The sequence below is a fragment of the Alligator sinensis genome, unplaced genomic scaffold (genome assembly GCF_000455745.1).
Source record: "Alligator sinensis unplaced genomic scaffold, ASM45574v1 scaffold599_1, whole genome shotgun sequence".
NCBI classification, from domain to species: domain Eukaryota; kingdom Metazoa; phylum Chordata; order Crocodylia; family Alligatoridae; genus Alligator; species Alligator sinensis.
Genome location: NW_005841968.1, coordinates 2,972,616 through 2,985,283, shown reverse-complemented (window position 1 = coordinate 2,985,283; position 12,668 = coordinate 2,972,616).

Here is a 12,668-nt window from a genome sequence, read left to right as displayed (position 1 = left end):
GGGAAAGAGCGGTAACCCAACATCACCAGAACCTGCTCCTTCATCCTGAACTATCTGCCATGCCTGGTTCTCTAAAACTGGTGCCTCGTAAAGCATATGCTGTACCTCATTGATGGTGATCCTGATTTCATACAAATATTGAGTCCTAATTCTCTCTTTGTGACCTTTCCATGCACTCTGAGGTATTGATTCATAAAAAGCATATGCATAGCCTGGATTCATCATGAAAGCATAGATCGCCACTTGTTTGTGCTCTTGTGTCGTTAGTGTTTCAGTGCAGCTGTGATTGGTTTGGATGACATTTATGCTTATTATAGGCAAGAAAATCATAATTGTACGTTACAGGTTATTACTAAAAAAAAAATAAGTTTCACAAAGGAAGAAAAGCATGCTAAATTGCAAATATCGCTTTAATCCATGTGTTAGCAGTTGGTATACATTGTATTTTATCCCTAATTATACTAAGGCAATGTTGTTTGCAGCACCTCATTATCCAGTAAGGAGGCATGGATGCATCAGTCTTGTTATAAGATACTAAGATACTACCAAATAAGTTATCATGCCAGTAAACAAGCTTGGGAAAAAATATTATCCAGTTCCTACAGCAACCAAATGTAGGCTTATTAGTTTGGGTTATATAACATGCACTGTGCTTATGAAGGGAAAATGAGACACACTTTCTGCCCATCCTTCAGCCTACTTCCCCTGAGATGATAACTTTAGGTAAGACTGAATGTTAAGAGGCACAATCCTGAGAGGAAGAGAGAAGCAGCATCTTGATTGAAGTCACTGGAAGGCCTTGTGCGTTTATTATAAAAAAACAACAGTGCAAAACCACTGCTGAACTCTGCCTTTTGTCCAGGTTTGCTAACAATAAACTGCAATGAGTTTCATTAAGTAGAACTTGGGGCCCATATATCTTATTTTATAGCCCTTGAGAGGCCTAATATTTCAAGCACAGCTACAGACATTCGGTGCACAAACTATCTAAATCCATAGTTACATGGGGAAAAGCCTGATTTGCCCATGCAATGGTGGTGGTATGTGCATACAAACTTCTGCATGTGCAAGGGGGTGGGGGGGTGAAGGATGGACAAGATACTGACTTCAAGCCTGGGGTTATGAAAGTATGACTCTACATCTAATTGGGGAAAAAATCCTTACTCAAACATAGCCTGGAAGTATCCTGGCTAAAATTCTGTTTGTAGAGGTCTGGGTGCAAACTTTAGTTCTAGGAGATGAAATCCTGTTTGGGAGTTACTATGACTTTTAATCACATAAGACTTCTTCACTGTTAGAGTGGCCAAGGTCTGGAACGGGCTCCCAAGGGAGGTGGTGCTCTCCCCTACCCTGGGGGTCTTCAAGAGGAGGTTAGATAGGCATCTAGCTGGGGTCATCTAGACCCAGCACTCTTTCCTGCCTGTGCAGGGGGTCGGACTCGATGATCTATTGAGGTCCCTTCCGACCCTAACATCTATGAATCTATGAAAAAAATTACTCAAATTTACTCCGAGCCTTTTCCACAGTTCAGTAGAATTCAAATACAAGATCCTCTGCCCACAACCCTGAGTATTGTGAGGCAACACAGTTATTCAAATCTGGAAAAAAAATCTATGCAACAGTAAATCTGGGGCAGAGTCATTCAGTTTAGGATGTAAGTCGAATTTACCACTGGGATTTCTGAATGGCTTAATCACTTCTCTGCATAAAGACAAGAAAAAGCAAATTAAATGTTTCAAAGTAAATCGGGTTCTATATATCGTTAGGATCTGAAACATCGTTTTCACTGTTTTACATGAATATATAAATGAGTTTGGGGAAGAAAGGGGTGACAAAAGTTGTAGTGAAGGAAGAAATATGGCCAATATGAGTCCTTTTCTAGTTGGACTACTCAGTAACTTCAGTTTATGGTTCCCTGCCATCAGCAGGAGAAAAGGGTGGCTCTGTGCTTAAGGCACTGCTCGGGGATAGAGGAGATCCAAGTTCCCTGACTTTATCACAGACTCTTTGTGTCTAGTTAACCTGTCCTGGTCTGAGGGCACTGCCAAGAGGAATTTGTTAATATTTGCAGGATGGTCCAGTGCAACAACAGTAACTAGATGAGAGATACATAACTGTATCTACATATTAGAAGACTACTTCATAGTTCTGCGGCTGAAATGATCTCTCACCAGTCGGACTCTCCTGGGACTCCATTAGTTAAATGCTTCATTAGATTTCTCTTAATTCATTTGTACAGCACTGTGAAATGACCCCAAATGTATAGCCCTATGATCCAGAATGCCATCCCACCCGGGTGACGTGATATCTGTAATTACTCCCACTCAGAACCTGCACTCAGGAGCATGGTCTCATAATGTGTTTATTATAATACATAACAAGATCCTGCTCAAATTGTCTCTTTGGTGGATTTCTCTACCTTGCCATTTTCGTGTCTGACTACGGAAACTATGAGTCACAAAGCAACATCGCCACTTAGAGATAAGTGATGAGAAAGTAGATGCAGCTGTTGAAAGCAAGAGTGCTACAGGCCCTTCTACAACTTCTTTGAGAGAGATCTTCATGGAATCACTACCTTTCAGGTATATGATGGAACATGAACAAACTGAATCCTTTCCCCAAAAGGCCCCCTTCTCAAAGCACTTAAATGCATTTGCAACTTTAGCCATGGGCTTAAAACCCTTCCCTGTCTCCTGCAAGTGAGTACATAAGTGCTTGGTTACACTGGGCTCTGTAGCAGGAAGACTTTGTAAAGGCCATGCAGGTGGCAAATAGAAAGTCTTTTCAGTGAAGAAGTTGGTCACCAGCCTTGATTACAGGAAGCCTGGAGAACCTGTAGACAGGGAAAGCCAAGGGGCAGGGAGTTCAGTGGAGCCAGGTAGACTATGCATGAATGATGCAGGTATTTCAGTGTGATAGGGAGCAGTTGTAGAGGTTCCCAAACTTGTTTGAGTTGCAACCTTGCTGACAGTGGGGATAATAAATCATGCCACTCCACAGAGGTAGTTTCTGCTGCTCGTGTCACGTGCCTGCTATTAATGGTGGGGGACGTGAGGGAGGTTCCCTACCTCAACTGCATTTAAAGCAGTGTTATGTTGGTGAATAATACATTTCTCTTGTTCGGGAGCCTGCCCTGCCCAGGCAGCTACATCCTTCAAGCTCCCAATAGGCATTCTTCCTCCTCCTCTTCTCTCTGTTTTAGTCCTTTTGACCTTGTTCCTCACATGCTCTGCAGTAACTGGCCATGGACCTGGTCTTACCACACAGCGACAGGCAACTCAGGGCAGCTTATCCCTGAATGAAATTATATTAAGTTGCCCTGGTTTAGCTGTAACTTCCCATCGAATAGGAACAGATGCATGAAATAGTAACAGTGGAACAGCTGAAGCCCCCACCCCATTGACTGTAGACTCAGAAGTTGTCCTTGGTCCTGCAGACAGAGGTCATTATAGTTAGCCATGTTGGTCTGAAGTCAGGCAGAATGCAGGGCAGGGTGGCACCTTGTAGACAAACTTGTTCAGAGAGGCATTACCTCACCTTACTTTTATAACCCCTGTGTCCTTCAGTGAGTTAACTCTTTCTTTATGCCCTTTGATTTCTTCATTTCACCTTCGCTTTTCTCAGCAGTGCCCTCTCCTTTCCTCTCCCTTTCCCTCTCCTTTGTAGTTAAATGGCCTTATTCATTTCTATTCAGTATCCCTGTTCCTTAGAAGTCCATGCATAGCATCTGATGAAGTAGGCTGCAGCCTATGAAGGCTCACACCTCTCTGAATGAATTAATCTATAAAGGTGCCACCCTGCCCAGCCTTGGTCCTCCAGTGTGCAAGCGCCAAACTCTTCAACTTAGCATGGTTTCACAGATCCTGTCCCCTTTATTAACAAGGAATGAAGGGATGTAACTTTGCCTAAGCTGCTCTGTGTTACTGTACCTATGCCCAAAATTACTTGACTGTGCGAGCATAACTAGTGGAGCTTACCCCGAAATGATACAGGGCAAACTTGCCCAAGTTTAGCCTTCACTCACCCTGATGTATTTACAGGAAGAGGGACAGTTTTCAAGGAGCAGCTGAGGTGCATTAATATCCCCCTCCCCACTGACTGTGGGGCACACAGAATAATGGCACAGCAGCTCTGTGCCTTGGCCCCAGACTCTATGTTTTGTTCCTTGGTCTGGTCCTGTGCAGGTGCTTCATGATGGTCCCCAAGAAACTTCCATTTGGGTAGCCCAAATGGTAAATTCCCCTTGACGTTTTAGCTCACAAGACCGAATGACTATAATCAGATGTAGCTCAGCAGTATGAAGCAACAGCAGTAAGTCAAAATACTTCATCAGAGTGAACTTGGGTAGGAAACAGCTCTAGATGATACTAACCTTGAAGCTGACACTAGATTTACAGCTCAATTCCAGTGGGTAATGATCCTGATTACACCCATACAAAAAGAAAAAGCAAACTCTCTTCTTTACCATCTAAAGAGAGATTTCACTCATGTCCATCACTAAAAAAGTCAATGACAGGTCCCCTGAATTGCTTAGCCATGTAGCACATGCAGAGTTCTTTCTAAACCTCTCCACCACTCCAAAAGAGTTGACAGCTGAAGAGAGATTGTCAGCTTTAATTCTCTGCTGTGGCCCTGCTATATACAGAGATGAGAGGAGAGATTAAGTTGATTTATGTTGTTGAAATACTCAATTGTTATTTACCCATAAACAAGACAAACACAACACTTACTTCACAACTTCATGGCGTGAAGCAAAATCTTCCCATTGACAGTGGCAACCATTAAAGTATCATCAGTGACCAGATACTGCATATTGTTAATTAAGATACTATAGGTAGGTCCTAGTTCACATTGGCGATGTGTAGGGGGTGCACGTGGGTGCACATTCACCCCCTGAGATTGGCGGTGCACCCCCTGACAGAAGTGCCACTGATGCTGCGGGTGGCACCTGTGGACGGTCACCACTTACTACCCCCCTCCCCTCACCGCACATGCCCCAGTAGCCTCTTTCCCCTGGGTGTTGGCCCCCGCCTGCCACTGCTAGCAGTGTCTGTGGGTGGTCACCAACCACTGGTCAGTGCTCGCCAAACCCCCCCCAACACTCATGTCTGCCTGCGGGAGCTCCCTGCTCACCACCATCATGCCTCTGCTGCCGTTGCCTGCGGGCGATAGCTGTGCCCCCCCAGCCTCTGGGGTCACGCATCATTCATCCTAGTTCAGCAAGATAAATTAGAAACATGCTTAACCTGATATGCTAACAGACCTCCCGGCTTCAACAAGACTATTGCTTAAAACATGCACACATTGTGCACCTAATTTTCTAGGTTTCCATTTTTGGGACCCTGAAAGTGCTAATAACTGGGCTGCTCAGAACAAGAATATTTTGCAAAAGAACTGCCAAGGAGTAAAAATCTGTTTTTGTTTTGGTGCAGAGAAAAATCAGATTTTCAAAATCTAGCGGGGAGGCAAAAGAGAGAGACACCCAGAGTAGCCAAGAGACTGTGTTGAAACTGGGCATGTCTACATGAGATGTTTACTGTGCAGCAGACTAATTAGCTATGCAGTATCTATTGCACATCTACACATATTCCACTATTAGGCCGGAGTAAACCAATTTTTTACTCCATGGCAGCACACGTGTAGATGCTAACCCATCTGACTGGAGCACGAGGATGCTTCAGTATGGGGGCTGCCTGCTAGCTAGCTCCACACTGTTGCACACTTGCCCCCCAGCCAGCCCCTCCACAGCACACTGAGCCAGGGGGAGCAGCTCCAGGCTGGCAGGCTGTGCCAGCTGGAGCTGCTCCAATCCAGCTCAAGGTGCTGCAGTCCCAGGAGCAAGTGAAGAAGTGGTACCTGGGAGCAATAAACTCTAGAGCAATAAGCTCCAGATTTTATTCGTGTGCCTTAATTGCAAGTGTAGATGTACCCACTGAAAACTCATATTGAAGAACCTTTCTTAGAGGGGCTTGAACAAAGCCTTCCCAAGTGTCTCTTTCTCTTCCTCCTTCTGGTTTTGAACCTGAGAAATGTTTTTAACTTATTGTTTTCTCTTGAAATATCTTTTTCTTCTAATCCCTTATTCTGCCAGTTTAAAATGGAGGGGGAAAGTCTTTGACATACAGTAGATGGTTTATGCATTACCTTTTTTCTTATATATATTCAAAATCCAATTAACTTTTCTTTAGCTTACAGTCCTTACACAAACACATTTCCCAGGGAAGTCAGTTGATGATATTACATGTGTGGGACAGTAAAGGATCACACTGGGTAAATATCTGTGTTCCCAAAACAGGGAATATGGTTCCAGATTTCATACAATGTCTTCATTTTCTTAAACAGCATTATTTGCTTTCTCAGATGATATCACTTGGCCAGCTACTTAGCTGACATCAGTGCTGTACTAGAAGCAGCACATTTTCAAATGCTGAAATCAAACTAATTCTGTAGCAACCTTTAGTTAAAGTCCACCCCCTATTTCATACTACAAAATTTATGACCGTCTTAGTAACCCTCAAGCACCGTATAGTATGATAGTCACAATAGTTAACAAGACCTAACCATTGTAAGCACACTAATCACTCTTGCTAATGGTAGACTTGTGCTAAGCAATAACTGTAGCCATTTCTTCAGCTCCACACCTACCAGTTCATTTACTAGATAATCATGAAGGAGTAGGATGTGTAATCTGAGAGCAGATCCCAAATTTGCTTCTCCCTATAGAATTAAACACACCATCCACTTTTTAGTTGTTTTAGCTTGCATTTGAAATCTCCCAAGTTAAATTCAAGTATTATGGGAAACTGATACATTTAGACATATGCCTGATTGCAAATATGGTCACAGTGCAATTCATACCTGTATCATGAAGTATACTTCCTACAATTTGCCATTGCCATTGAAATGCATTGCATGATAGTCAGTGTGAGTTTTTTTCATGTAAAAAGTCTGCAAGGATGATTCCTCAATTGCATAAAAAATTATACAGGGCTGATATAAACTGGCATAAGTTTTAGTTGATGCCAATATGATTTTTTCCTCCTAAATTTATTTATAGGGGACCAATTACTGAAGGGATCAGTATAAATACAATAGCGCCTTTCTTTTGGGGAACATTATACATGCAAAAATTATGAATACAATTGGCTGTCTGATTTTCCTGTGAAGTTAGAGCTAGCTGACTGAGGTTTCCTATGATGGGATTTATATGCAATTTTGGTGAAGCTGCTTTAGAATGTGCTTTTCCATGCAGTTTCAATACTGCTATGATGAAGCAACTGATTTATGGCCTGCTTTTATATGTGATAGGGGCAAGATTAGCCAGTTTTTTTGTGTTTAGAGAGACCCATTCCAGAAATTTTATTACCACAAAATTGGTTCACTGCTTGTTTCTGTATGGAGTGTGAGTCTATTACTGTCATGGTTTATTCTCCTTATTATACAGGTCATAGGAATTGTATTTCCTTGGTAACTTTGCCCTACTCAGCTGATTTGGCCCAGAAATAGTACTGCTGGAATTTCCTTAAACAAAAATCTCACTAATCAAAAGTTACATATAGACAAGAAACTAATCCTTTGCCCTGACTTACCTTAAGGACTGCTTACTCTGTGTAGTTCCTCTGAGTTATTCCCCAGTACTACAGTGAAGTCAGTGATGCTCATGTGAGTAAAATTTTGCATGTGTATGTGTTGCAGAATCAGGATACTCTAAATCAGACCCTTCACAGAGTAGGAGCATTAGAGCTTGCACCCCAGCTTGGCCAGACTGAACTAAAACTTCCTAGATCTTAAGTGCTGGAGGCTGCAAGTGTGAGCAAAATGGGGGAAAAACCCTCGTCATACCTTGCTCACTCTCCCTTTCAATATCCACTCTGCCCTGTGTGACATAGGAGACTGGGCAAGATGGACATATCGTCTGACCAAGTAAATGGCAATTCTTATGTTCTAAAACAAAAGGGAAATAAAGAGAGAGCACTTAAATGTGCATTGGGGCCACAAAGTACCATGGACATAATCTGGGTTCTGTACAAAGTAAACAGGAGCAGGAGGGATGGTTTATGCATGAAACAGCCAAATGCAGAGTACATGTTCCACAGCATGAACAAAGCTCATTGAAGGACTCCTAATTTGTTACCTTCTCCTTTTATAGCACATTTTGTTAATTGCTCTTTTGAGAGGTGCATGGCACCTGGTCCATTCTGAGCAGCTTTCAAACTCCCATAAAAAACCATTCATTGCCAGGAGGGGAAAAGAAAAGGAGACAGTGACAGACAAGAGCATTGGGAAAGCATTTTCCATTGGTTGGCACAGAGACAGGAGAGAACAAGCAATGCAAGGAAAATTGCAGGCAGACGTACCCTGACAATTTCTGTCCCATTCTGTTGGCACCTGAGAGTTGACAGAACTTCACTCTCAAGAGTAAGCAGGGGGAAAAAATAGAAAGATAATCAGATGGAGAACACTCAACTGCTATTTATTTAGAGAATTTTCATCTCCTAGCATTAAAGTTTTGCACCTGTGGTCCACTGGCAAAGCAAGGTGAAAAGATAATAAAGCTAAGGTTTCTATTAACTTATTGCACAACTTCCACCCTAACACACAACCATAATGCCAACTACTTGGAAAATTATGGATCACAACTTTGATAACTTTGGGTTAAATTGCATCTCTGGGACACAGCCATAGAAAGAGGCAGCCAGGACAGGACAGAAACTATTACAGGACAGGGTTGCACTAGGACAGGAAAAAAGCTGTGGCTCAGAGCACCACAGTTTTCTCCTGACCTCCTCTTGCTCCAGGGGCACTGTAATTTGCTACTGACTTTAACTGGAAGCTTGTCTGGGTCTCTGGCAGGGAACTGGTGCCTGTGCTTCATCCATGCATTCACTTACCCTCTCCACCTACCTGCTCTAAGGAGTGGGCAGTCAGTGTCCCTCTTGGACACAGTGTCTTAGCCTGAAGAACACAGGGCTACATGCAACCTAATTTGGAGTACTGAAAGGCATAACAGTTTTCAATTCAGTAAGGAACTTAAGCACATATTTTTGACTTTGCCATAAATGGGACCTAAGCACACTTGAGCACCATGCTGAACTGGGATGATAACTCCTCAAGTTTTCCTCCTGATGCTAGGGGTGGCATTTGTCCTACCATCACCCAAAGGAAACAATGGCAAGGATAACCACTTTAAGAAGCTTACATCCATATCCTTTTTATATCCTAGCAAACTTAAAATTCGCATAATGACAGAGGTGCTATTCATCTCTTCTGAAGTGGTTTGATTCCCAGTAGAGATAATACCATTCTTGATATTTAAGATTCAAGCAAACACTGTTTAAAGCATGAATGATTTTTGAAGGGTTAGACATGACACTTGCACAGAGCTGTACTCCACAGTGAGGTCTCACTGAAGGAGGTGGAAGTGTATTCAGAGCAAAGTACTAGCAAACTTAAAGGTGTTTGGCCCCAACATATCTGCATTCATCTTTAACTCCATGCATTTTGGAAGAGATTAGAGAATGTGTCAGAACTGGTTTCACTTATTCCTGACCCAGTCTCAGGGTGAAATTCTTCCATGTCGGGGATCCTATCACTTAACTCACAGCTTTATTCTTCATGCATTTCTGGGCTATTCAGCTTTGATGTAACCCTCTCCTGAGAGCTGGGGAAAGAGAGTTCAAAATCTCAGAAGCCCAAAGTTATTGTTCATTCTGGTGTTGGCCAAATATGTGACTATCCTAGGAGTATGTTTCAGCTGTTCAAGAAAACACTCTATTTACCCAGCAGAGAATAGGTTGGTGAGTTTTGCCTGAAAGCACAGCTATCATTTCCCTAAGGTTGAGTACATAATCCCTTATTCCACAACTGAGTCTGTACATCTCTGCATCCTCATGGAGCCTTAAGGAAGTTGGTCGCAGGTTTGTAGATTCATAGGCTCAAATGTTTTGCAGCCAAAATGTTCACGAGATTCTCCAGCATGACCTCCTATGTAATAGAGTCCACGACATCTCACCTGGCTATCCCTGGACTTAGACCAACAGCTTGTGTCAGACTAAAATGTCTCATTCAGGAAGGTCTCCAGTCTTGATTTGAAGACATCAGAAGATGAAGAGCAATTTATTTCAGTAGTTCATCACCCTCTCTGTTAGAAATATGGGACTAATTTCTAATTTGTAGTTGTCTGGCATTAAGTTCCAACCACTGATTATTGCTGGGCTCTTCTCTGATAGATCAAATATCCCTTTTGAGGCACTTAAGTCATTTTCCAATCTTCATTTTGATAAGCTAAACAGTGTCTTGTGTTAAAGTATATATATTTAAGTCCTCCTTCTTGTACTCTCTTTTTCTCCTTCCCTACCCTCTTGAATTTTTTAGTAACTGTAGTCTGAAACATGTTAGGAGCGAAGAGTAGAGGCCCAGATCATTATGTGAAGAATCTAGATAAGGTATCTTGAATAAATATATCAAAATCACTACCTTGCTAAAAGTGATGTTTCATGTAACCTGTGCTGTCAGATCTTGGTCAGTCAGGAAGTCATGCATTACCCCACAAATAGCACAGAGGCAGCTAATTAGTGGGTGCATCTACACGTTCATTAATGTGCTGTAGTTACTGTGCATTAAGTTAGGTGCTTGTATAACCAAGTGCTAAGTCAATGCACAGTAACTGGCACAACTGCTCAGTAGCACTCGCACATGACTTTTTAGTGACACTAACTGTGCAGTAGCCCAATAGTACTGTGCGTTAGCATATTAGCATGGGTTTTGCCCCGCATGCTAATGTGCAGTAGAATTAGGCTACTGTGCAGTTAGTGTCTTGTGCAGATGCACCCACTGAATATGACAAGTGCTACAGAACGCCACTGTCCCTTTGCAGCTCACATAAATAATTTCCATTCCTGTGGATTGCCAAGTTCATAATCTTTTGGGTACCCAATTCTCTCATTCCTAACTATTTGGGGAGAAAAAAAAAATCAAAAGAAAGACGGTGCCATAATCAGTAAGGCATTTGGCATACTAAAGGGAAGAGACTAACATTTGATATTGTAGGTTTATGGCTTAGAAACTTCAAGGGACATATATTAGTTAGCAATATTATTAAAGGTAAAATTCACTCCTCTTGCTAGAGCATTCACACAAGGTCTGTGACCACTTAAGCTCTTGATACGGACTCAATACAAAAGCAATTGTGTGAAATTCTATGGCTTCTGACTTAGAGAAGATTAGATTAGATGAGAGTTTCTGCTGGCTTTACAACTCATGAATTTCAACCCAAGTGACCAATGTAAAGAATAAAAAGCAAAAAAATGCACATCTACAAACTTTTCTTATATGGTTAAATGTTTCCTTATGCTCCATTACCAGAATTACTGTTTGGGGCAGTGACTCTCACTCTATTTGGAATCCCCTGAACAGGTTGAGATGTCTAGGAAGTACTGCGATAGAAAAGCTAAAAAAATAACAGCACAAACAATAATAATAAAGTTCAATTATGCATGGAACTTTTTATGTGTCCTTAGGTAACCTGAGTGGGAGGTAAATATAATCAGTACCTCTCAAGGTCAACTGACAAGTAGTGTGCATATGTCCAATCACATCATACAATGCATTTTGTTCATTCATTTACCTGAGATATTACTTGTAGATTTTCCACAGCCATTGAAGAGCAACTAAATGAATACTGCATATAACTGAGAATGATTTTATTTGTTGTGAAGGATTTAGGCGTCTGAGGTTAGTGAAGCATAGCTATTATGGAAGAGACTCATAATAGTTTTATTTTTCAACCTATAACTTTTCTGTCCAGGCTCTTATTTTCTAATAAGTTCATTCTGGTTTGAGAGGAGAGTTGCCAGATAGATCAAGGAAATAGGTGCACTGGTTTGATATCAAATAAGTAGTCTTATTCACTACCCCCATGTACATACCATTCAGGACATACAAGCTTCCTGGCATCCCAGACCTGGATCTCTTTGAGAAGAGACGGAAACAAATTGAGCCTAATGGTATAATAGTATTAAAGGATGTTTATTCAATCCATAAAGATAAGAATCATACAACTCAACAAATATTCACTCAGGACTAGAGCCAACACTTTAACTCTCCACATGTGAAATGCGAAAAAATAACCCATAGCAAAAACCCCTTTGACAATGACCACCAAAATTAATAGTCTGCATTCAGATCAAGATGTTCCACATTAAGGCATATTTTTTTTCCTGTTCAGATAAGAAACCCAAATTCATACAGCTTTATATTTGTTCTAAATGGTTTAGTGAATCCAATGCATTGCAGAATTGGTCCATTGTACCACATGAAGCTATGGCCCCCTGGAGTGCCTGATCACCTCTACCAAGAGCTCCAAGAGCAGAATTTCCAACCCATAAAACACAACATTACTTATTAATATTTCCTTCTCTTCCCTACCTCACTCATGTATTTAGGATTTGTTTTCCAGTATCAGAAACAGCAAATGGAGCCAAATTCAAGGGCAAATGAGCTACACGTTAATGGAACAAATGTATAGCTGTTCCTGTTCAGTTGTTAGCATCTTGGCCTCCCTAATCAAATCACAGACTTCACGGTCTGCACAGATGAACCAACTCTGCAGAAGTCATAGAGGAACTTAGGGAAAAAAGGCTTTCTGCATTTTATTTTAAAATAAAGAG